This window comes from Babylonia areolata, chromosome 1 (genome assembly GCF_041734735.1).
Source record: "Babylonia areolata isolate BAREFJ2019XMU chromosome 1, ASM4173473v1, whole genome shotgun sequence".
Classification (NCBI taxonomy): Eukaryota; Metazoa; Mollusca; class Gastropoda; order Neogastropoda; family Buccinidae; genus Babylonia; species Babylonia areolata.
The window spans coordinates 51,477,438-51,499,192 of record NC_134876.1 but is presented as its reverse complement, the minus strand read 5'-3'; the positions used below and the strand labels follow the sequence as shown (position 1 = coordinate 51,499,192).

The 21,755-nt window shown below is 38.7% G+C and overlaps 1 long non-coding RNA gene across 2 annotated transcripts in view; it reads right to left on the bottom strand.

Moving 5' to 3' along the window:
* Window positions 1–7,401: 7,401 nt before the first annotated feature.
* Window positions 7,402–21,755, bottom strand: part of LOC143292509 (uncharacterized) — a 16,119-nt gene continuing 1,765 nt past the window's right edge. The window contains exons 1-4 of one of the 2 annotated variants that reach the window (XR_013056654.1): window positions 17,331–17,545; window positions 15,317–15,428; window positions 11,054–11,154; window positions 7,402–7,832 (exon numbers count right to left, since the gene is read on the bottom strand). This is a non-coding gene — a long non-coding RNA (uncharacterized LOC143292509). Of the gene's footprint in view, window positions 7,833–11,053; window positions 11,155–15,316; window positions 15,429–17,330; window positions 17,546–21,755 lie in introns of those variants that run through there. The other variant, XR_013056655.1, reaches the window with a different exon arrangement.

Below are 21,755 nucleotides of genomic sequence, written 5' to 3'. Positions count from 1 at the left end.
TCAGACAGACTGAGACACACAGAGAGAGAGAGAGAGAGAGAGAGAGAGAGAGAGAGAGAGAGAGAGAGAGAGAGAGAGAGAGAGGGAGAGATTTCGTTTCATTTCGTCTTTTCTGTTCCGTCACTCGCACGCGCGCGCGCATGTGTGTGTGTGTATGTGTGTGTTTGTGTGTATGTGTGCATGCGTGTGTGTGTGTGTGCGTGTGTGTGTGCGTGCGCGCGCGTGCGTATATATATATATATCTATATATATATATATATATATATATATATATATATATATATATATATATATATATATATAGTGGGGTGGGGGTGGAGGTCAGGGGGGTTGTTTGTGCCTGCATATGTATGTGTGTGTGTGGAGGGGGTGGGGGCTTGTATGTGTGTACATAGTTCGCTATTCACATTTTGGTATGAATATAATTATAATATTGATATTTTGTGTATGTATATATAAGCAAGTGCTTTGTACAGCACCTGAAGCAGGCTTTTGAACAGTGTGCCATGTATATACCCATTAGGAAGGGCGCACAAGCCGAGTGGTTAAAGCGTTGGACTTTGAATCTGAGGGTCCTGTGTTCGTTTTTTGGTAACGACGCCTGGTGGGTAAAGGGTGGAGATTTTTACGATCTCCCAGGTCAACATAATTATGTGCAGACCTGCTTGTGCCTGAACCCTCTTCGTATGTATACGCATGCAGAAGATCAAATACGCACGTTATAGATCCTGCAATCCATGTCAGCGTTCGGTGGGTTATGGAAACAAGAGCATACCCAGCATACATCCCCCGAAAACGGAGTATGCCTGCCTACATGGCGGGTGGTGGGAGCGGGGGGTGGGAGCGGGGGGGAGGTGGGGGGGGACTGGGGGGTGAGGGGGGTGGTCATACACGTAAAAGCCCACTCGTGTACACACGATGAGTGAACGTCGGAGTTGCAGCCCACGAACGAAGAAGAAGAAGAAGAAGAAGAAGAAAAGAAGTACGCATTATTATTATCATCAGTGGTAGTGTAGCAGCAGTAGAAGTAGTATTATCGTTATCATTATTATCAGCAGTGGTAGTAGTAGTTGTGTTGACTGAAAGAGAGAGAGAGAATGAATGAATGAATGAATGAATCGTTATTTTCCAAGGGTGAAGATATTAGCACTTTGGCAGACTTACACATCTTAGAGAGAGAGAGAGAGAGAGAGAGACAGACAGACAGACAGACAGACAGACAGACAGACAGACAGGGAGAAATGCTCATCGCTCTGAACACTCCCACTTCTCCCCCCCCTCCCCCCCCCCACCCCCATCTCTCTCTCTCTCTCTCTTTCTCTCTCTCCCTCTGTATGTGCGCGGCTGACGTTCACGCTTGGAAACACATGCCGCGAGAACGAACGGTCGGATGTGGTCTGCTGTCATCGATCTCAGATCGTGGAGCAGCAAAAACGGATCGAAGGACCCAGGGTCCCGATTGTGACTCTACCTGCGAACATCAGCCATCTTTTACACTGGTATCACCTTTTCCCATTAGGCTTCTATTCTATGTTGTTCAAACATTCGAGAGAGAGAGAGAGAGAGAGAGAGAGAGAGAGAGAGAGAGAGAGAGATGTAGTAAAATGGATGAGAAGTAAGGGACACAACCACAAAAACCACACACAAAAAAACAAACATATATATATATATATATATATATATATATATATATATATATATATACACATAATTTATATATGTAGTAAAATGGCAATGAGAAGTAAGGGACACAACCACGAACGTTTAGCTTGTGCTTTCACACTCACCATTTCTGTCCCTTCAATTCTTGTAGGTCCTCTTTCTCCTTTTTTTAATTTTTTTTTTTTTTTTTAAAGTCTTTGAAGCTCTTTTGTAAACATGTAAGAATGAAGACAGTGCTTACAGCCACATGTGAGTGGTAAACCCAACTAGGAAATCCGATCTGGAGAGTGACGGACTCCTGTCAGATTTAGCTTGCCAAAGACACACCGCATCATGACGTGGGGAAAAAGAAACCAAAGGACGGGCGCTATAGCCGAGTGGTTAAAAGGCGTTGGACTTTCAATCTGAGGGTCCCAAGTTCGAATATCGGTAACGGGGCCTGGTGGGTCAAGGGTGGAGATTTTTTTCCGATCTCCCAGGTCAACATAATGTCCAGACCCGTTAGCACCTGAAACCCCTTCGTGTTTATGCGCACGCAGATGATCGAATACGCACGTTAAAGATCCTGTAATCCATGTCTGCGTTCAGTGGGTTATGGTAACAAGAACACACCCATCATGCAGACATCCCTAAAAACGGAGTATGGCTGCCTACATGGCATGGTAAATAAACAAAACATTCATGCACGTAAAATGTTATATGTTTGTATGAGTATACGTATGCGTGACTGAAACCTAATTGTACGAAACAGGAAACGAATGATGAGCGCCTAAGAGGCAGCTGTCACTCGGCTCTAACCAGGTAGACAGCTTGCTGAGCAAATGGCCCCGAGTTTTTAAAGCGTTTGGAGCTTGCTCTCCGACTGAGGATAGGCGTTATATAGGCATCCATATCATCATCATCATCATCAAATCAGTAGAAAAAAAGCGGATGGTCTGGCAACACTGCAGAATGAACGGGAAAACCATATGCTGAGTCCCAGGCTTTACCATACAACCGAGAGACTTCGATGAATCTGTGAAAAGTTCCTTCCTTCCTTCCGAATAGTGACCACAATCACTACTGATTATTCTGTCACTGTGTGGGAGATCTGCAGTGAAATGCGCTAACTATATTAAAAAAAAAAAAAAAAAAAAAAAAGAAAAAAAAGAAGACTTTTCTTTCGCAGTATCTAGACTGGACCACTCCAGCTAGCGAAGAGCTCCCCGGGGATAAACCCCGACCGGCAAAGCTCATTTACTGCTTCTCTGATCCATGATCCTTACACTAAGAATTAAAACTACTACCTATTCTTTGTTGGTGGTTCACAGGGAAGAATTAAAAAAAAAAAAAAAAACCTTAAAAACAAAAAAACAAACAAACAAACAAAAAAAAAACAACAAAAAAAACACAAACAAAAGAACAACAGGCAGTTGTTATCATTTTGCAGCCACTGCGACACTTTCAATACAAACGTGCCAGTGGCATTGGCCTCCACAGATGTCAGGGGCAGGGCGTTCCAGTTCCGAATTGTTCTTGGGAGGAATTCTACCCGCTTGTACTGTGTACTACAGAAGATCTTGGACAGCTGTTCTGGGTGGGCTTGTCGTTGTCGTAGCAGCGGTGGGATGAGCTTCTGCCTCAGGGAGGGCATGTTTACCGTCCTTGTCATGCTGCAGTTTGTACAGCATGGCCAGTCTTGCTGTTTAACTCACACAATTCGGTCAGTCCTCTCTTCTCCTCTACACAGACCCCTCGGGTGTCCAGTGGGTGTCTGAATGACCCAACCTTTAACTTCCGTCGCCAGAATTGTGGTATTCTTTGTCAACATTCACCTCTTCAGTATAAGAGCCTTCCGCTTGCAATATTTTGATGATGGTAACTGTGGTGAAACGCTGTTAACGTCGTCTCTTTCGCTGTTCGTATGGAGAGAGTTAACGTCGCTGTTGGAGAGTGGGCCACTTCAGCTGGTTTAGCATGTCGGAGACGCTTGACGTGTTTCTGTAGCGCCTCAGTGAAAATCTTGCTGCACGCCGTTGTACTGATTCCAGACGGTCAATGTCCTGTTGTGGATATATGGATCAGAGAGATAACGATAACGATAACGATTTTTTATTCAGATAAAGGCCAAAGCCCCTTACTGAAGGGGGTGACATTAAAGAAAGATAAATAAGATTTTACATGACACACTATGCATCTTCAACACAAACCAACCAAAAAATATCTAACACAGATGTTCAACAACATTCACGTCGTAACTATTCTCAATCTCTTCAATGCCTCATATATATATATATATAAATGGCCAAGTTACACAGAGTAGACTCATGTCTTGACGACATGAGCAAATTAAATCTAAAGTTAGATGGATCTTTATAATATTTTGGTTGGATTAGTTTTTGTCTGAGGTCACTCAAGGCAGGGCAACATAACACAAAATGTAGCTCGTCTTCCTTACCCAGATTACATAAACGACAAGTAAACACCGATTCCCTTAAATTTCCGTATCTAAAACAACGAGTAGCAATATCAGAAACACCAATTCTGAATTTTGTCAATGCACATTTTATAAATCTGTTCAATACCAACTCAATGTATGGTTCTATGCCATGCGATGTCTTGAAGAGTTTAAACTGTGCAAATCTATCACTGTTTTGTATATGATCATGCCAGTCTTGCCACCTGCAATCAATAATTCGTTGCCTAAAGCACTTTAAAAAAAACCGGCAATATCTTCAACCCCCTGATTGTCCCACACATATGCAAAACCATAAGAATTCAAACACTGTCTAACACTCGTTGCCCACGTCTTTTTGCCATTATTATCTAAAGAATATAAGCTTTAAATGGAAATCTGTTTTCATCCATTCTAGTCAATTTCAGCCAGTATTTGATACATTTAATATATGGATTCAAATAAATCGGATATCTCTCCAGCTCACCATAAACAAGATCATTTGGAGTTCGACTGTCTACATTGAGAAACCGTTTCATTGCAAATAAATGCGTTTTTTCTGTTGCTACATTATTTTCCAGTCCCCAAATTTCTGCTCCATACTGCAATATTGGCTGAACTTGAGAATCAAACAACCTACCAAATACACTAAATGAGCTACAATCTATTTTATACAAAATATGAAGTATTACAATAACTGCTTTCTTTGCTTTGTTAGCTATATCCTGACATGCGAAATTGAAACTGAGTCTAGTTGAAAAATAGATTCCAAGATACTTATATGCATTGACAACATCAATTCTTTCATTACCATACGACCATCTTTCACTTCTTGCCAAATACCCTCCCTTGCGAAAAACAACAATACTTGTTTTGTCCATGTTTACTTTTAAGTGCAAATTACTGGCAGCAGTATATAAATTGTTCAATTGTCGCTGTAAACCAACTGTTGTTATAGATAACAAAATCATATCGTCGGCAAACAGTAAAACAAACAATTCAATCAAATCAAAAGTAACGCCGTGCTGACCATTCTGCATAATTTCTAAAGCAAGTTCATTGATAAAAAGTGAAAACAAAACAGGGCTACAAACATCCCCTTGTTTAACCCCACGAATACAGTTCACACACTCCGATAGTTTTGCCCCTGATCTCACTCTTGCTTTCACTTCTTCATACATACTTTTCACACAACGACAACATTTTCCACTAATACCATTTTTCAACAAAACAGGCCATAAAAGTTTTCTAGAGACAGAATCAAAAGCTTTTTCAAAATCCACAAAAGCAACATATAATTTTCTGTTATTTGCAAACTGTTTCTGTACTGCTGCCATTAAAGTAAATATATGGTCAATTGTTGAATACCCTTTTTTAAATCCTGCTTGATATTCTCCAATTATATCATTCTGAGTTATCCATTCTTGCAACCTGTCATTAATAATGGAACTGTATAATTTGCTACTTACATCACATAAAGAAATGCCTCTATAATTATTTACATTATTAATGTCACCTTTCTTAAATAATGGCAGGATTATAGATTCTGTCCAATTGTTTGGATAAATACCACTATTAAACAAAAAATTAAACATTTTCACCAGAAAATCAACAGTCACTTCTCTTGAATGTTTAAAAAATTCACCAATCAGTCCATCTGGACCAGTAGATTTGCCATTTTTCAATTTTCTAATTGCAAGCAGTACTTCTTCTTGAGATATAGGCCTATCTTGTGTAAAGTTATCATTATCATTATCTACACACATGTCTGCAGCTACTTCCTCCTCCTCATCATAGTAATTTTCAAACACATCTTTAAAATGTTGGAACCACTCTTGGGTAGAAATGTCACTTACAGGTTGTACTTTCTTTTTTTGTTATCTTGTGTACTGTGTCCCAAAATTCCTTTTGACTTTTAACAGAATGCAGAAGATCATTTACTAATGAGTTATTATATTCTTTCTTTTGTGGATCAGAGAGAGAGAGAGAGAGGGGGGGGGGGAGAAGAGTGAGATAGGGAGGCGGGGACAGAAAGACAGAGACAGAGATACACAGAGGGAGATTCCTTTTTTTTCAAGTTGAAATATGAATGCTAGCTTCACAACTCTTGTACAATGAATATATTTTCACACGTGCAAAAATAGACACTTCTGCAGGCATGAAATATCTTATTGGCAAACAAGTAATATATCTTCAAGCAACTAACTTTATGGATCTGTCCCGGATAGAAAGAAAGAAAGAAAAAACAAACAAACAAACAAACAAAGACTGTTTTGCTTTGCTGTCCCACACACCCCTTCGATGCTTTTTAAATCCACCGCCAAGACTGACCACAAACCAACCAGTGGGCTACCAAAACGTGATGATATACACACGCAAACTACGATGTTTGAATAATATTCTCACAGACTAGAAATAAAATCACTTCAACAGGAACGCCGCAGCTAAAATTAAAGAAAGGTAAACCAATGGACAGCAGTTTACAAAATATGATCGGCCCTGCCATTGCTTCGTGTAATTCTGAAGGTTTCATATATATATATATATATACATATATATATATATATATATATATATATATACATATATATATATATATATATATATATATATATATATATATATATATATATATATATATATATATATATATATATATATATATATGAAAAACATAAAAAAACCAAAACCAAAAAAGTATATGGACCTGCAAGCGGTTTCATCTCGAAGACAAGCGATGTGCCAGTGGTGTGTGTGTGTGTGTGTGTGTGTGTGTGTGTGTGTGTGCATTTTCACTGTTGGGTCTCGTCGGTGTATGCACGTGCATGGGTGCACACAATAGCGGTTCACTGAACATTGCTTCTTATTTATTTCATGTTTTTGTTTCAACCTTTTGCCCATGCACTATGTTTTTACTTACATACCTTTTATCATTGTCACTATTATTATTTTTTTATTCATTCATTTATCTATTCATTTATTTATTCATTTGTGTCCTTCATGGCCTGACTAAGCGCATTGGATTACACTGGTGCTCAGGCATCTGCTTAGCAGATCAGGTGCAGAATAATTATTTGGATATGTCCGAACACCGAGATGCCTCGAAAAACTGGTATGAACTGAGCACAATTGATCGATCCAAAAAGTGACCAAGATATATATATATATATATATATATATATATATATATATATATATATATATATATATATATATATGATATAAATTTTTTTTAAGAAAAAGAAAAGAAAAAGGCTTTGGACTATTATCATTTTGTATTTGCATCTGAGTAGACATTCAGATTTCGTCCCTTGTTGTTTTTTTGTTTGTTTGTTTTTTGGTTTGTTTTTTTTCATTGGGCACCCAGTCCTCCATCCCCACCCCCACACAGTTTTTGCAGCTCATTCACATTATTTTTCCCACAAAAAACAATGATTCCAGAGTACGCTACAGTCAGCAAGTTCATTTGGAAGCAAGATCAGGATCGGCGTTTCTGCTTCTATGGTTGTGTAGCAGGGGGATTGGTTGGTGGAGGAGGGTAGGCACACAGGGCTGGAGGAGGTGTCGGGGGGTAGGGGTCGGGGGTTGGGGTCGGGGGTGGGGGTGTGGGGGGTAGATACCGTTGGCATGGGGTAGCGAGGTCGGTAGCCTTGGATGAAACAGTGTAGAGCTGAGACGCCTGAAATGGTGCCGTTTTCGAATGAGAGCGAGTGGGAACTTCCTTAGGCTGGCGAAACTGAAAATAAACGAATAAAAATTAAATAAATAAATAAGTAGAAAAGAAGCTTCAATGAATGTATGTTTCATTTACGTACAGGAGAGACATGGTTCTGTTTCTTTTGATTTTTTTTTTTTTTTTTTTTTTTTTTTTTTTTTTTTTTTACTGGAGTTTTAACTCAAAGTAATAATCATTAAAAAAAAATAAATCCGGAAACATATATCGTGAGATTGTCACCACATTCAGTTCTTCCAGAATAATGCATTATTCTCTTCTTCCTCCTCTTCTCCTGCTTTTGCTCCTTCTCAGAAGTAGTAGTAGCAGGAGGAGAAGGAGGAGAAGGAGGAGTAGGAGGAGGAAGATGAAGAGAAGGAGGAGAAGTTGTTGTAGTAGTAAGATGAGGAGGGGGAGGAGGAGAAGGTTTCCTCTTAATGTGCGAGAATAAGTGCGGGATTCGAACCCAGGTCTTTGCGGACACTGAATTTTGGCAGACAAGCGTCTTAGCCATTCTGTCACCTTGCTCCCCTAAGTTAGGTGGGCAGTGGTCAGTTTACTGATAAACCAAAGGTAAGTGTTGCTTGTTCTTTGTCGACCGGCCTGGCAGGGAAACGTCGAAGTAGAAACGGAACACTCACTGAGCGCTTGATGATTATCACGAGCGTAATAATATTGAGAATGTATGTGTGTGTGTGTGTGTGTGTGTGTGTGTGTGTGTGTGTGTGTGTGTGTGTGTGTGTGTGTGCGTGCGTGTGCGTGCATGTGTGTGTGTGTGTGCATGTGTGTGTGTGCATGTGTGCGTGCATGTGTGTGTGTGTGTGTGTGTGTGTGTGTGTGTGTGTGTGTGTGTGTGTGTGTGTGCAGTGCGTGCATGTGTGGTATGCACAAGTTTTTTTTTATATTCATATGCACTTGCATATCTCCTAATTTCTACTGTATCTGTGTTTGTGTATGATTTTCGATTTATGTTCGCACCTTGTTATGTACTATCCCCCCAATATTCCTTGTGACCCCGGTACACTTGGTAATAAAGACATATTCTATTCTATCTTTTTTGTTAAAGAGGATTGAATGGAAGTGGTAAGTTCTTCGTCTTCAGACCGCCTTCTGAACTTTTTACAAAGCTAAAATAATGATTTATGAACAGGACCAAAAAGCTATGTTTTCGTTACTTCAGTCAGCCAGAAATCAAGATTTACCTTTACATATCATTCTGGACATGTACCAGTCTATGATTGTTGTATGGTGCAGAAATATGGGGTTATGAAAATGTAGATATACTTGAAAAATTAGAATTGAAAATTTTGAAACGCTTGTTCAAACTGAACAGAAATACTATGACCCAAATTGTTTATGGAGAAACTGGTATTTATCCAATTAGTGTGTTAGTGAAAATGAGATTAGTTCGATTTTGGACCAGCTTAGTGATATAAAACACAGAAAAATATTCCGGGAAAATATATTCGATATTACTTGACTTATATCGAAATGGTATTTATTCTTCAAAATGGATGAGTTGTATCAGAGAAATTTTAATAGAAGCAGGGTGTTTGGGATGTTCAATTCTTCTTGGAGAGGGAATCTTTCTGCAAGAATGTCAACACTGCTTTGACAGATAGTTTTCAAAATCTATGGAGACATGCTCTAGAGGCGAGTAGTAAATGTTTGTTTTATCGAAATTTCAAAAGTGGATTTGGTAGAGAAAAATATATGTCAAATGCCTGATAATTACGTTATCAGCTTCTTCAGATTTCGAAGTAGTAATCATAAGCTGGAAATAGTAATAGGGAGACACAAAGGCATACCACGAGAGTTACGGCATTGTAAGGTTTGTAACATGTCTGTGATTGGTGATGAGTTTCATTTTATAATGAAATGTTCCAATTATGATCAGTTACAAAATAGATATGTTCCTAAAAAATATTTGTCTCTAAAATCGGTTTTTAATTTTTGTAATATGCTCAAAGGAGGCAAAAAAGTCATTTTAGCTGTAAATAAGATGATTAGATTTGCAAATGTTGCCTAGTTATACTTTTGGAGTTAAAAGACATTTGTGTTTTCTCAACTTTTATGTGACATTGTTGTGTATTTGGAAATGTTTGTTCTGGGCATGAATAGTTTATTTTGCAGTATTTCTCCATACTCCAATAGGAGTGAAAGGATAATTAAAACTTGAAACTAAAACGTGTGTGTGTGTGTGTGTGTGTGTGTGTGTGTGTGTGTGTGTGTGTGTGTGTGTGTGTGTGTGTGTGTGTGTGTGTGTGTGTGTAGTAGTAGTAGGAAGCTGAGTATCTGAACCTCTTCTTCCTCTTCAATTTCCTCTTTCTTCTTGTTCTTTAATGACACGACCAACATCAACGTGCTGGTGATTGTGTCATGGCTGATGTATGTTGGGAATTTTCTCATTTCTATAATCCACCGAACGGCTGACATGGATTACAGAACCACTAACGTGCGGTTTTTTTGGGGTTTTTTTGTTGTTGTTTTTGTTGTTTTTTTCTCCCCAATAAATCTTCTTCATGCATTAACTCTTTCCATACGAACGGCGAAAGGGACGACGTTAACAGCGTTTCACCCCAATTACCATCATCAAAATATTGCAAGCGGAAGGCTCTTATACTGAAGAGGTGAATGTTGACAAAGAATACCACAATTCTTACGACGGAAGCTAAAGGTTGGGTCATTCAGACACCCACTGGACATCCGAGGGGTCTGTGTAGAGGAGAAGAGAGGACTGGCCGTACTGAGTGAGTTAACCGACAAAAGTGTGTTCAGGAACAACCATGCCCGGGAGTGATGGCCTAGAGGTAACGCGTCCGCCTAGTTAGTGAGAGAATATGGGCGCGCTGGTTCGAATCACGGCTCAGCTGCCGATATTTTCTCCCCCTCCACTAGACCTTGAGTGGTGGTCTGCATGCTAGTCATTCAGATTAGACCATAAACCGAGGTCCCGTATGTACCATGCACTTAGCGCACGTAAAAGAACCCACAGCAAGAAAAGACTTATTTCTGGCAAAATTCTGTAGAAAAATCCACTTCGATAGGCAAAACAAATATAACTGCACGCAGGGGGGGGGGGGGGGGGGGGGGGGCGCTCTCAGTGTAGCAACGCGCTCTTCCTGGGGAGAGCAGCCCGAATTTCACACGGAAAAAAAAAATAATATGTTGTGACAAAGAAAAAAAAAGAAAAGAAAAAAAAAGAAATACAATTAATTATGTTGAAAACAACATTCAGACCTTACCTTGTGTAGTTATATAACAGCGAATGACCAAGCATGAACTGCAGATGGTAAAGGCCCCCGAAAGGCCTAACCCCACAAGAGGCATTAACCAGTATGAGTTCCTGAAACGGAACTGTGTATTTTACATCATTTTCATCATTGCCGTAGTCGGTCTTAGGATTGTAGGCTAGCCGTCGTTATCTTTTTCCTATGCCGTCTTCGTCATTGTCTTATTGCAACAGACACAGACACAACCAGATACAGACAGACATACAAACAGACACACAGACACAGACACAGACACACACACACACACACACACACACACACACACACACACACACACACACACACACACACACACAAAGGTGCGCACCGACATGCGTGCCCGCGTGCAAACACACACACACACACACCTGCGCAAGCAAGCATGCACACACAGAACGTTATCGTTTATTTATTTATAGTCTGTTCATCAAAGATGATGGTAATTTATTAGACTGAAAATAAATGATATTATATTATTATTATTATTATTATTATTATTATTTGGATTATTATCATTTCTATCATTATGATGATTGTTATTATTAATTAGAAATCGACATTTCTGTATATTCGAATGAAAAGGGGGGGGGGGGCGGTTGAGGTGGAGGGGAGAGGGGGACTAAGAAAGGGAGAGAGAGAGAGAGAGAGAGAGAGAGAGAGAGAGAGAGAGAGAGAGAGAGAGAGAGAGAGAGAGAGAGAGAGAGAGAGAGAACAGAACGTGGAAAAGATACAGAACGCAAAGCTACATCACACACGCGCGCTCGCAAAAGAACCCATCTGCGCACCCCCCCCCCCCCCCCGCCCCCATCCCCTCCCCGCGCACACACACACGCGCGCGCTCGCTTATCCGTTTATCTCTTCTCAGTGTTTAATTCCAGAAAGTACAAACAATGAAACATTAATAAGCAGGGCACATAAAGATATGAACGGTGAATGAACTGAAATGGACTGATGTATCAACACAATATGAATCTCTCTGTTTATCTATGTAATAGAGAGAGTATTGTGTGCGTGTGTGTGTGTGTGTGTGTGTGTGTGTGTGTGTGTGTGTGTGTGTGTGTGTGTTTGTGTGTGTGTGTGTGTGTGTGTGTGTGTGTGTGTGTGTTTGCGAGAGAGAGAGGGAGAGAGAGAGAGAGAGAACGAACGAACGAACGAACGAACGAACGAAATTTTATTTTACGAGGGTAAAGGAGTAAGCACAAAGTACTTTTTTACATCCAGCCCTCTGGGCATGAATAATAATTGGAAAAAAAGCAACAAAGTAAAAAAAAAAAAAATAAAAAAAATAAAAAAAAGCGAGAGTCAATTCACAACATCAACGTCAAAATTGCATAAGCATGTGCAAACATAACATAGAACGTATGTACAATACAATATCGCGATAGATGAATAACAACGAGGACAATAGGGTAGGGGCGCGGTGGAGAACGGAAGGAAGAATGGACAAGAGGAAGAGTAAAGAAGGCAGGGGAGGCTGACAACAGACAGATATAGTGACAGTGACAGTGGAGAGACATAGAGACTGACAGGGGAGGAGAGAGGCGTATATATATTGACAATCTATACATGATTTTTTGTTTATAATTGATATGTGTCACATAATCACATGTTTTTCAATAAATGTGCACGATATATGTTTTTAAAGTTAGGGATGCTTTTTACAGTGTTTACATTGAGGCAGGATAATAATTCATTCCATAAACAGCCCCCTGAATAAGACAGACTAGATTTAAAAAGATCGATCCTTGGAAGTGGTACCATAACTTTATGAAGATGACGATGAGTGTTGATTACAAATTTATTCTTCAGCGAGGGGGGAGCAAATCCAGACATGATTTTGAACATAAATAGACCTTTGTTAAATAGAAGTTTTGTTTTCAGTGGGAGGATATCGAGAGCTTTATAATCAGATACAGTCAATGATGAAGATTTTAAAAGAATCAATTTTACAGCTCTTCTATGCAGACTCAATAGAGGTTTTATAATACTGTCACTCGCCGAATCCCACACTGTCGAAGCATAGTTAATGTGTGATTCTATATAAGTACTGACAAATAGTTTTCGGCAGTGAAGATCCAAAAAGTGTTTGATTCTAGACAGTTGATAGATATTTTTTGATACCTGTTTGCATAACAGAGAAATATGATGTGACCATGACAAATTATTATCGATAGTGATGCCAAGGATTTTATGGTGGTCAACTTCTTCAATCTTGTCACCTTTGATGAAAATAGGCGAACAGTTTATGGATATATTTTGACGTTTTTGTCTTGTTGTGATTATTAGGAATTTTGTTTTTTTAGGATGGAGACACATGTGGTTTAGTTCGGACCATTCAATCAATTGGTCAATACTTTCCTGAAGAGAAAGAGATACGATACATAGGTTAGTATGACTAGTATGAATGGTGGTGTCATCAGCAAACATTTCACATGGTGTCTTGATAGATAAGGGTAGGTCGTTAATATATGCAGAAAATAAGATAGGTCCCAAAACAGAACCTTGAGGTACACCATAGTTAATTGGTAATAACATTGATTTTGAACCATTTGTGGACACAAGTTGTTTTCTTTCAGAGAGAAAAGATGAGATAAGTTCTAATGTATTCAAAGACAAACCATAAATCTTTAGTTTTTTCAGGAGGAGAGAATGATCAATCACATCAAAAGCCTTCATAAAGTCGACAACAAGGGCTCCAGTAATTTCGTTATTATTAATGTTAGTAAGCCATTGATCTACTAAATTTGTTAGTGCAGAATGACATGAGTGATTAGCTCTAAATCCAGACTGGTTTGGATGGAACAAGTCAAAATTATTAAAATGCTTAAGAATATGTTTATTTATATGATTTTCCAGGGGTTTTGATAATATTGGCAAAATAGAAATTGGTCTGTAGTTTGATGGTTCAGATCGATCACCATTCTTATATATAGGAATAACTTTAGCAGTTTTGAGCGTTTTGGGAATCTTATTTTTTGTAATACTTAAATTATATATGTATGTGAGGGATTCTGCTATTATAGGAGCTGAGAGTTTTAATATTTTTCCGTCTATGCCATCAAGACCTCTTGTACTAGTTTGTTTTAAATGGGTCAGAGCATTATAAACTTCATGTACACATATCAAAGGAATATCTAATGTGGATGAAATATTTTTTGATTGACAGAATTTTAACAGAGCATCTAAAGAGTTAAGGTTTGATTTGTCTGATTTTATAATTGAAGTAGCTATGTTACAGAAATGTGAGTTAAGTCTATCTGTGGATATGTCTGTGAGTGATGTAATTTGTGTGGCTCTATTCTTATTTTTCAACTGATTTATGGCTTTCCACAAAGACTTACTATCAGACTTAGAAGTGATCAACTTTTGAAAATATTTCTTTTTCGCTAAACGTTTCATGTTATTTACTGCATTTCTTTGCTTTTGAAAATCTTCTCGGGTTCCAGTTGATAAAAGAAAATCTCTGAAATCGATGGCGTCTTCTATGTCTCCCGTTATCCAAGGCTTTTTCAGACTGGTTTTTACACGTTTAGTTTTGAATGGGGCGTGTTTGTTGTAAATGTTGAGGAAATTATGATACCATATTTCAAACGCTTCATCTGGATCAGTAAACTGATAAACGAGAGACATAGGAGAGTTCATCAGGTCCATCAAGAATGAATCAGGGTCAAATTTTGAATAACTTCTGTATGTGATAACTTTATGACAGTTTTTTGGTATCTTGATACCTTTTTTAGACCATGTGATACAAACTGGAAAGTGGTCGCTACAGCCAAAGGTTGGAGAGCATATTTCAGAAATAGTCTTTGTGGAAGTTGTGTATATGTGGTCGATGAGTGTTTGTGAAGTGCGAGTGATTCGTGTTGGTTTGTCGATTAACTGATTGAGATGAAAGGATTCGTATGTTTGTTTCCAGTTCAAATTACATTTCAGTAAATCTATATTGAAGTCACCCAATAAAATAATTTCATTTGAGAGCAGAGAAGCGTCTTCCATCATTAGCGTGAACTTATCCATCCAGTCAACGTGCTCTGCAGGATTCCTATAGATAAAGCCTATAAGAAACGAGAGGGAGAGAGAGAGAGAGAGAGAGAGAGAGAGAGAGAGAGAGAGAGAGAGAGAGAGAGAGAGAGAGAGAGAGAGAGAGAGAGAGAGAGAACCATTGCACTTTGGTTTACGTGTCACTAAGTATCATCCAACTATTTTCTTTCTGTCTTTAAATGTTCCCCCACTTACTCAGAATAGAAGTCGTCACTGCTGCTCTCGCCACCGTCGCCACTGTATCGGGCTCTGCGGTAACGCCCCCTAGCCCTCCTAGCCCTCCTAGCCTCAGCCACTTGCAATTCAACTGCAGTAAGTAACGAGGCAACGTTATCATCATCATCATCATCATCATCATCATCATCATCACCAGCATCATCATCATTATCATCACCATTATGATGGGAGAAGTCATCGTCGTTTTGGTCTTTTTGACTTCGTCGTTATCGTCATCGTCATTAGCACCATAGGTGCCGTCGTCGTTGCTGACGTCATCGTCTTCGTCGTCGTCGTCGTCGTTATAATCATCATCATCATCATCATCATCATCGTCATCAACATCATCATCACATTCATCATTGACAACAACAGCAACACAACACCACCAACACTATGAATGAAAGTCAGTTAAAACAAAATGATAGCAACAACAACACCCCTCTATTTTACAGTGATAATGGCGAAGGGACAACAACAAAAGAAAATTTGAAGAAAAAAAAAAGAACTTCTTTAAAACATTTTTTTTTCTTCAATTCCATTTTGATAGGTTGACATTTTACAACAACAACAACAACATCTCAACATAAAGAAAGAAAGAAAAAAACAAAACAAAAAAACAGGTATAAACGGACTGACAGATAGAAAGAGACAAGCATCTGGATTATACATAGGTTAGTTATCATCGTGGAATATTGTCATTCATTTCTTAAGATATTACACAAGCTGTTATGGAATACAAACTGCCAAGTATCTTAGAGTATGTTCACAGTAAGTAAACATCACACTCATTTCTTACGAATATCAATAAAAAGAACATAAATATGGGTAGTTAATTATCGTTAAGCATGAACAGGTTACTAACCATTTGTGATCAATAATTTGTAAGGCAGCCATCTTGCAGAAAAAAAAATGGTATAGTTCAAGTTAATATATGCATTATATTCTTCAATTCTATATCGGGTGTTTAGTTTGTTAAAAAAAAAAAAAAATTGTATATTTGCGGAAAGCTGTCTTCAATTTTACGTAAATATGAATAATACATTGCGAACAATATTATAAAACACAAAACTGCATCAGTCGTTATTGTCACATCATATACAAATACCACAAGTGATTCTGTTAACTTTAGATTTCCCGCGTTTACACATCTCTCTTTTGTCAACTCTGTTAAAGCGTTCCATAATATTTGCATATAATTGCACTTCCAAAGATCATGATCAATACTGTCTTTGTGTTCTCAACGAAAGAGAATATTGAAAAAAAAAATTTTTTTAAACGAAAAATAATTACGGAAAAAATATTGTATCACCTAATACACAAGAATGATCTCAGAGTAATTTGAATAAGATCATAATTATTGAATACAGTTCCTGCAAAAAGGACGCATAATAGAATAATTTAGTGGTCTGGTTCTTGTTGAGAGGAAAACAAAACTAGACATGTTGAACACGAAACTTACAAAGTGTGTGTGTGTGTGTGTGTGTGTGTGTGTGTGTGTGTGTGTGTGTGTGTGTGTGTGTGTGTGTATGTGTGTGTGTGTGTGTGTGTGTGTGTGCATTTAGCGTACGTAAAAGAACCCACGGCAACAAAAGGGTTGTCCCTAGCAACATTCTGTAGAAAAATCCACTTAGTAGGAAAAACAAAATTAATAAAACTGCATGCAGGAAAAAATACCCCCACCCCCACCCCACACCCACAAAAAAAGGAGGAGGGGGGTGGCGCTCTCAGTGTAGAGATGCGCTCTCCCTGAGGAGAGCAGCCCGAATTTCACACAGAGAAATCTGTGTGACAAAAACGAGAAATACAAAATACAATACCTCCCCACCTTTCTCTCTCTCTCTCTCTCTCTCTCTCTCTCTCTCTCTCTCTCTCTCTGTATATATATATATATATATATATATATATATATATATATATATATATATATATATATACGTATGCATACAAATGATTATACAGATACACACGCGCGTGTGCGCTCGCGACTCACCCGCAACAAGGCAGAATACTATCGCCAAGAGAAACGGAACACGTGTCGTCGACCCTGCCATTGTTTCACCTTCTTCTCAACAACAACAAAAACAACAACAAAATATCGGAAAAAGAAAACAAACAAAAACTAAACGATTCTTCAGCTCGCTACCTTTAAAACTGACCACAACAAGCACCACAAAACAGTAGGCAAGATATTGGCGACAGGCCCTTGCGTGTATGTCTGTCTGCTCGTTGGCTCTCTCTCACCACCAATATTTGTACGTGAATATGTGCTAATGTGTTTGTAAGAGGGGTGTTTATGTGTGTGTGGTGGTGTGGGTGTGGGGCGGAGTTGGGGGAGGGGGGGGGGAGAGTAAGGTGAAGGATGTGCGTAAACATACGCATGGTCGTCTTTTCATCTTTTATCTCTTTGTGTGTGTGTGTGTGTGTGTGTGTGTGTGTGTGTGTGTGTGTGTGTGTGTGTGTGTGTTTGTGTGTGTTTTCATGGTGTACTCAGCCCCTGTGCACCGAAGCAAACAAACGAACAAACAAACAAAAAATAAGTTATTGTTGTCATGTCTTGTCTTCTCTAGAAACCAGGTTCTAATGCAAGAAAGAGAGAGTCATTGTGCAGATGGTGTGGAGGGAATTGACGGGGAATCCCCCAAGTTTACGTGTCTGCATTTTGAGCAGGAATCGTCTCCTTAATTAAGACTCGATTATCTCCTCCGGGTGGTGGTCCCTTGTGAGGTGCTATGAAAAGAGGTTTAGGGTAGTGTGTGTGTGTTTGTTTATGTGTGTGGTTTAGGGTAGTGTGTGTGTGTGTGTGTGTGTGTGTGTGTGTGTGTGTGTGTGTGTGTGTGTGTGTGTGTGTGTGTGTGTGTGTGTGTGTGTGTGTGTGTGTGTGTGGACTAAAACTCACTAACTGGTTAACGAAATTGAAACCAGCTTAACACAAGTGACAAAATATCGCTATAGAAAAAAAAAAAAAAATTTTGGTCCACGATATTTTGTTCCGGAAACACAGGTTTACCATACATTATCCTATGACTGTATGTTGTTTTGCACATTGTTGTTTTGCACATTATATATATATATATTCGTAGTATTTGATACATGCAAAATATCAATTAATGTTATTAATTAAACAAGCAGTCAATGAAACCAATTCAAAACCACACGTGAGTGGACAGAGGGAATTTGTAAACACAGAAAACTAGAAGCACTAAATGACAGACACCTTTTGCAATTGAAACTGAAGGTTCTGGTTCACCTCAATGGACTCACATCAAATCACAGATCGGCCGCACGCTCTTGTTCGCATAGGTTATATGTTTCTCGTTTATTTTCACAGTGCACTTACAAAATGTGTGGAGTGATGGCCTTGAGGTAACGCACCCTCCTATATAGGAAGCGAGAGAATCTGAGCGTACTGTCTTCGAATCACGGCACAGTCGCCAGTATTTTCTCCCCCTCCACTTGACCTTGAGTGGTGGTCTGGACGCTAGTCATTCGGATGATACGATAAACCGAGATTCTGTGTGCACTTAGCGCACGTAAAAGAACCCACGGCAACAAAAGAGTTTTGTCCCTGGCAAAATTTTGTAGAAAAATCCACTTCGATAGGAAAAAACAAATAAAAACTGCAGGCAGGAAAAAATACCCCCCCCCCTCTCCTCCCCACCTCCCCACCCCCTCCCCTCAAGAAAAGAGAGTAAAATATGGGTGGTGCTCTCAGTGTAGCGACGCTCTCTCCCTTGGGAGAGCAGCCCGAATTTCACAAAAAGAAATCTGTTGTGACCAAAAAAAAAAAAAAAAAAAAAAGAAGAATACAATGCAATACAATACAACACAATGCAATACAATACAAAGGAATGCAGGCACAACTGCACGTGCACACTCTTCGGGGACTGAATATGTATGTGAATGTCGTATCATTTTCGTCCTCTGTGTGTGTGTGTGTGTGTGTGTGTGTGTGAGAGAGAGAGAGAGAGAGAGAGAGAGAGAGAGAGAGAGAGAGAGAGAGAGAGAGAGAGAGTATGCGTGTATGTGTGTGTGCGCGTGCAAGTGTGTGTGCATATCTGGATACATCTGGAAATGAAAAAAACAACACAACAATTTCCTTGTTTTATAATAAACATCGGCAAGCCTTGTCAAAGTCCAACAACTAAATGAAAATTCACAGAAGCATTAATCATCTTCATCCATCCATCATATGTTGTTGTTTTTTTATTGTTTTTTTTTTTTTGTGGGGGTTTTTGTTGTTGTGGTGGTGGTTGTTTTTTGCGGGGTGTGTGTGTGTGGGGAGATAGTGGGGTGTGAACTGTGTCAAAGTCGGCCTGCACAAGATTCGAACCGCGAACCTTGGATCATTCCACGTTTTCATATATGTGAATGTAATGGTCTGTCCATCAGACCTCCACTCTATCTATCATTATTCAATTGTGACTGTTGAAAGTGCACAGTCATAAATCTACCTACCAAGCACGTTAGTGAATGCTGTAATCCACACACAGCTATGGTACCGTTCATATAACCTGAGAACTGCCCATGACACACTATGTATTATCTCTGTCACATACAATATGTACAGTATTTGTCAACTCGACATTTATACAGTATCTCTGGCAAAACTGTGCAGAGGAAATCAACGATGAAAGGCTCATGAAGTACCTATATGATCTTAAGTATGCACCCAAGGCCCGACTAGCGCGTTCAGTCATGCTGCTGGCTAGAAATCTGCCTAGCAGATGCGGTGTAGCGAATACGAATACGAATACGAAATTTTTATTCAGATTTAGGCCTAAGCCCCTTACTGAAGGGGTAAGTCACAATTATATCAATCACACAAACACTTTTCAAAAACACATTGTTTAACATTTACACTTCAGATGCTTGTTATGTTTGACAATCTATGTTGATATTATGATCTAAGTTATAGCAATACGCAAACGCTTTAAGGCATTGTAAATGTATAACGCCACATTGCACAATACAGTTTCATTTCTGGATGACATTAGCAAATTGAATCTAAAGCGGCATGGGTTATTATAAAACTTAGGCTGGATATGTTTCAACCTTAAGTCAAGTAAACAAGGACAACAAAACATAAAATGAATTTCATCTTCTTCTGATTGATGGCATAAACGACACAACACTTTCTCAGCTCTTTTTTCACTGTATCTTAAACGATGACAGGCAATATCTGATACACCAAGCCTAACTTTGGTCAAAGCACATTTCACATATCTATTCATTTTCATTTCAATGTATGACTCCATATTATTTGTCAACTTAAACATCTTATATTCAGCAAATCTGTCACTACTCTGAATGTGGTTATGCCAGTCCTGCCATCTACAATCAACAATTCTTTGTTTGAAATATTTTATGAACCATGAAACATTTTCAACCCCCTGGTTATCCCAGACATAAGAAAATCCATAAGAGCACAAACATTTTCGAATACCTGTAACCCAAGTCTTTTTTCCGTTATTGTCTAAGTTATACAGCATCATGTAAGCCTTGTATGGTAATCTATAATTATTCATTCTAGTTATCTTTAGCCAGTATCTAATACACTTTACATATGAGTTTATATATATTGGATATCTACCAAGTTCACCATAAATTAAATCGTTGGGTGTTCGCCTATCAACATTTAAGAAGCGTTTCATGGCAAACATGTGCAATCTTTCTATTTCAACATCATTCTCAAAAGCCCAGATTTCTGCACCGTACTGTAAAATAGGCTGTACCTGAGAATCAAACAACTTAGCAAATACTGTGTATGAGCTACAATCTAATCTGTATATAACATGAAGTATAACCATAACAGCTCTCTTTGCCCTGTTTACTAAATCTTGACAGGCATAAGTAAAACTGAGTCTGGTTGAAAAAAAGATCCCAAGATATTTATACACATTTACCACTCTTACAGTTTCATTTCCATATGACCATTGTTCACGTCTACCTAGATAACCACCCCTACGAAACACAATGATATTTGTTTTTTCCATGTTTACTTTTAAGTCCAATTTCATTGCTGCTTCATATAAACTATTCAGCTGTCTTTGCAAACCTACAACTGATATTGATAACAAGATCATATCATCAGCAAAAAGCAGCATAAACAACTCTATCAAATCAAAAGTCACTCCATGTCGTCCATTTTCAACAATTTCAAGGGCAATCTCATTCACAAACAACGAAAATAGAACAGGACTGCACACATCACCTTGTTTCACGCCTCTTGTACAATTCACAAAATCTGATAATTTCGCTCCACTTCTTATCCTAGCTTTAACTTCTCTGTACATACTTTTAACACATCTATACAGTTTACCTCTAATTCCATTTTTTAACAAAACCGGCCATAGTAACTTCCTAGAAATCGAATCAAAAGCTTTTTCAAAATCAACAAATGCAACATACAATTTTT